The sequence below is a fragment of the Camellia sinensis genome, chromosome 9 (assembly GCF_055761805.1).
Source record: "Camellia sinensis isolate YWXY chromosome 9, ASM5576180v1, whole genome shotgun sequence".
Classification (NCBI taxonomy): Eukaryota; Viridiplantae; Streptophyta; class Magnoliopsida; order Ericales; family Theaceae; genus Camellia; species Camellia sinensis.
The window spans coordinates 93,071,058-93,076,823 of record NC_138969.1 but is presented as its reverse complement, the minus strand read 5'-3'; positions in this window follow the sequence as shown (position 1 = coordinate 93,076,823).

Here is a 5,766-nt window from a genome sequence, read left to right as displayed (position 1 = left end):
CTGGTTCCTCTCAAGCCGACGTAAAACTACAACGGCCACACAAAAATTTTGGCATCAGCTATGTATTTCCCAAGCATCCATAAGTTAAACAAACAACAATATATCGTCTTTATTATTCAACAAGAGGAAGAGGGAGCCAAATTTCATACTCACAAATTTGGGACTATTAGAGGGGTGAAGTCCGAAGCCGATGTTGGAAATTCAAGTTAAAATCAGAGAGGTTTTACAGACTGTAATCAACAAGACTGGGCTAGGCTTGGCAGGATCACACACGTTGCGTTGAGTGGGCGAACGTGCGTGGTGGGCGTCGGACAAGTTCAAGCCGGAAGCAACGCTGGTACCACAGAAGAGTCAGCAACCACACACGTTGCATTGAGAGGGCGAACGTGTGTGGTGTGCGTTGGAACCGTCGAAGTCAACAGTGATTGGAGCTGGAACCAGTGAGTGTAAAGCAAGGCCAAGATCTATGTATTCGGAGCTTTGAAAAATGTTGCTAAGCCAGGAGGGCACACCAACGACGAGCTGAACAGCGTTAGGCAAGACCACACACGACGCGTTGAACGGGCGACGTGTGTGGTTTGCATTGGACCGCCGAAGCCGGAGGAAGAGTTTCAGCAAAGAGAGGCTGATGGTAAGCTGGTTCGGTCTTGGCACATGGTATCAAGCGTGACATCATTCCTATCACATCTCCACCATTGACATCAATATTTCAATGCAAGCATCAAATATTCTATTTACGTTAGATTTGTCAACATGAATTTCAAGACTACATTTCTTATGCAAATCAAGATTCAATAGAGGCAATAGCTATTTCAAGACAAAATTTTCAGTAGCAGCACCAACAAAACTCAAAAGATTCAAATTATTTCTCTCTCTACACCAATGAATCTTTGCAACATTAGTACCCCATCTATGTCAATATTTATCGACACAAAGTCAAGCTCCAAAATATGAATTTCAGGGCTACATTTCATCATGAGTTCAAGATCCAGTCGGAGGGGTTCAACAAATAGCAATACCAATGTGTGTATCATCGACAACAACAACACGTTTGTTTCTTTCTTTTCAACAAAGCAAAGTGTCATTTTGTCTACATTCAAACCAAGCTTCTGAGTAAAGTTTCAAATTCAGGAATTACAATATTCAAACATTCAATATTGTGATTTTAGCAACATCAGATTTTGAGTCAACAAAAATGCCTCAAGACTTGCCTCCATTTCAAGGAAAAAATCAACGGAGGGCTATTCAAGTTTTATTTTCTTTAAGCAATGAGCAGCAATTGACACATCAAGATTCACAAAATATATATATCAGATGTAGAGATTCTGAAGTTGGGTTTACCACAAAGAAGGCTTCCACCAATTTTTCTTTAAAAAAAAAAATTTTCGAATAGCTTACCCACCAACGTACAGAAGCGATAAAGAGGTGGTAGAACAATTGGGCAGACCGACACCACGTTGAATCGGTGATGTTGTCAGCGTTGGCGGGTCATGGCTAATAGTGATGAATTTCAGTGGGCGAGAAAGTATACCGACAGACCGACGCCGCGTTGAGTGGGCGGCATGGTCGTCATTGATCAGCTACGGTCGATGAATGAAGCACCGGTGCAAGAGTTGGGCGTGAGATGCAGCGAAGAGAAGTGATCGGAGGTGGAGTAAAGAGAGACCGATGGCGGCTTGATCGGAGCTGGAACAACAAGAGGTTGACGACAACTTGGGCCGCGACGTTTGAAATAGGTGAAGCTGCGATAGTGACAGTGGCGGCTTGACGAGTTGGTGCCGGTGCTAGCCAACCGTGACAGTGGCTTGTGTCTTCGGCGGCGTTGCGTGAAGCCACGATGGAGCTCTGTGCAAACGGCAACAGCTCTGTTTCTTTTTTTTGAAGAAGAACGTTTGGTTTCTTGAAACAAAAAAAAAAAAAAGAAGAAAGGAGCTGGGTCTGTGTCTGTTGAAGAAGAGGAGCTGGGTCTGTGCCTGTTGAAGATGATGAATTGGATCTGTGCCTGTGGCGGCTGCGCAAGAAAAAGAAAAGTATATAGAATAGGGTTTTTGAGCCTTTCTTTAATTAAAAAAAAAAAAAAAAAAGGGAGCATTATCTTTGAATATTTCATTAGTATATTCTAATAATGTATATATAGGTAATTGATCTGCTGTGTTGTTTGCAAACAACGAAAAAAAAAAATGCTTCTTTATTCTTTGGTTAAAAAATATATACATAAAAAAAAAAAAAAAGAGTACAAAAAAATAAAATTTTTGCTTGTCAATTTTTTCTGTAAATTGAAGTGCGTCATCAACTTTATCCATAGACTCTGTCGTGACAAAACGTTTTTTTTTTGGGGAACGTGATGCGAAACAGGGTCGAAGAAATGACAGTATGCATGTCTGAGAAATTTAAAATCTCTCATACACGCAAGGGGCAAATGTAAGAGGGGCTAATTTGAGCCCACTAAATTATTTAGGCCCAATAGCCCAAGATTAGTGGGCCCGAATTTATCGCAAGTCCAAGAATCGGTGGGCCCAGATTTATTGCCATCAAACGGATTGAATCGCTGTAAGCCTCGAAAGGGTTCGGGTCCACGAACCTAGAGACTTACTCGGGCCCGGACTCGAAAGGGTATTAAGCAAGCCTAGAGATCCGAGGCACTCGGACTCGAAAGGATTCGGACCCACGAATCTAGAGATCCGAAGTACTTGGCTTCGAACGGATTCAGACGCAATCTAGAAGTCGCTCCGTTAATGAGTCCCAGAACACTTGCGGGCTCGGAGCTTTCCGGGATCTACGCACCAGAACCATGGGCGTAATGGAGTTCGAACAAAGGACCCGATCCCGAGGACGGTGAGTGGAGATAAATTCACTCTTCGGTTAAACTAGCCTATACCCGGGTCGAGGTGGCACGACCCCGGGGGGTCCATGAGACTCGGCAATATTTTGCGGCAGGACGTCCTCTGGGACTACCCCTGACCCTTTGGGATGATTGGGGATCATTGGTTAGGTGTGGCTAAGAAGAAGGGTTCGCCGAGGGAGTGATCTCCTCTTCGGGGTTTTCTCATTCTCGAAGAAGTCACCTCCTCGGAGAGGTCACCTCCTCGGAGAGGTCACCTCCTCGGACAAGGTGGTTAGAGAGAATATCTCCCATGTGCCTTGCACATGGGCTCCATCCTACATCATGAGGTGCCTATAAATAGCACCCACCCATAGCTTTACAAGGGATGGATTTTGGAGATTTTTAACTCTTGGGAAAGAACTAATTTCGCTTCTCCATTATCAACCTTGAGAGTGAAAGTGGGAGATCAATGGGAGAGCCTTGCCATTATTCTATTCTCTAGCCATTTTGCCTTCTTCTTCACCCAATCTCTTATCTCCATCATCTCCTTTGTTGTTGTGTTCCTAAGTTGAGATTATTGAAGAATCTAAGCCTCTCATCATATTCTAGAGAATTCGAAGTTGTTCTTCAAGGATCTTTGAAGATCTTCGAATTTTCCAACTCCTTTCTTGAACCCTCTCCTACACTATTCAAAATGTTTTTCAAATTAAACAAAAAAGTTTAAATGCCATGTTGTTTGTTAACTGAATATAACAATTTTATTTATGCATATATACAAACAAATGTAACATACTGCAAAGGGAAAAATCCTAAATGAAAATAACAACACTGCCATTAATGGATTACTTGTTTGTAGTTTCTAGGTTTTACCCATAAATGTAAAGTGCATACCAACTTCATCCTCATACATATCTCAATTGCATTCTTGTACTAACTTTATATTTTTAAAATGATAAATTCTATTGATTTTTCTAAAAATTTAAAATATATATGTAATTTTACAATTTTGATATAATTATATTAATCTCTCTTTTAGTAAGAATAAAACAATTGAAACTAATACAAATGATATGAAGAATCAAGAAAAAATATACATTTCGATGTAAAAGAGATAAGAGTAAATCATTTTTCCATCAAGATGCCTTATTGATGAAAAGAAAAACTAAGTGTTACATGAATTAAAACCTTAAGGTAGCTCACTATAATTATGTTAAAATTATGGGGCTACTTATATTTTCTCCAAATCTCGAGAGAAATTAATGTAATTTGTTTTTTTGTTATTTTTTTTTAATTTAGGATAAATATGTTAGATTATAAGATTGTGAGAAGTTGAGATTTTGAGCATGTTTATTTTTTATATCTGAGAATTCTAATCCGCAGACAGTTGATTTATAAAATATTAAGAGATCGGTTCTTGTCGTCACTAAAAAGTCTTTTCAAAAAGTTAACAAAATTATCTTTAGTTACAAAATTTTAAAAAATATTACTAGCAAATACATTTTTAGAAATAAAATAATTTTATGTAAAAATGGCTTCTTTTATTTCTTTTTACAAGAAAAATTTTGGTCTTGAAAGGAAGCAATTCAATGTTAAATGAACAATTGAATCGTTAAAAATACAATAATAATATTTTAATAACTAAAAATATTTGATTCTTAAAAAGGGATTTTATTCTTAAAATTTTAATTTGATATAGTGATAACATTTTGGATGAAGGTTTGAATGGGTCAATATGGCGGGAAGGGAGCAGGCCAAGAGAGGGGTTTGGGGTGGCTATTGGGTATAGTGCTTAACCGCCATTATTACATAGTTTATTGGGCTATTTTGAGATTTATTTAAATAATTTAAACTATTCATTTTTTTTAAAAATATCGAGTAAAATATATATGTAAAAAATCAAATTGATCGGACATTAGCAGCATTTTTATCAAATTACATTTGTATTTAGTTTTATATTTCAAATTATACTCATAATTCATTTTTTTATATACAAATGTGATTTGATGAAAATGCTACTTAATGGTGAATCATCGAAATAAGCAGCAGAATGGGTCCAACTATGCGTAGCAGTCACCCCAAAATCTATAAAAGAGTAACGTTTGTGTTACATGAACTCTTGTATTTTTCCTACAGTACCCATGTACACAAGATATGACATGAGTAAAAGTGTAAGATATGTATCCGACACTTGTACTCAATTTACACACCCAGATCCTTTAATTTGTGACAATACATGAAGAAGAAGAAACTCATATTTATTAGTAAAGCAATATTTTTGACCTTTTACATTAATTAAATATTAAAAAAAATTATTTTTCCAGAATCCTATTTAATTTCTAGTATATTTCTACATAATTTACAACATCTCATCTGAGAATATTATATAATATGTCATATATATGCAATGATGGATCTAGGGAGGGCTAGAGGGGGCGGCCACACCCCAAAAAATTTGAAAAATATCATATATTATATTAAAAATTTTAAAATAACTTAAAATTATAGGAGTTCGCACCCCCAATTTTTTTGTAGATAATTTCAAAATTATATATAGTAGCTCTCCCAATTTTTTAAATTATAGAGTAGCCCCTCCAAAGATATAATCCTGAATATGCAACGTGTCCCCGTACCCATTTCTAATTTTGGATATGTATAGGGCCTCAAGTGACTAACAATGGTCCATACTTGTGTGTGCAACAAATGTAATTAAAGTTTTATTTTATAGATTGGAATCAAAGTTGTTCTTGAAAGATATTTTCCAAGGATTTGGAAATTTAAGTGATTAAAGTGAATCTTCTAAAAATTATGATTGAATAAGTTAACAATTTAGCAAAAAAGGAAAATGAAAGAAATTGCTCTTGGCCTCTCTCTCTCTCTCTCTCTATATATATATATATATATATATTTGAAATTTTATTTTATTTAAGGATATGAGCACTTAA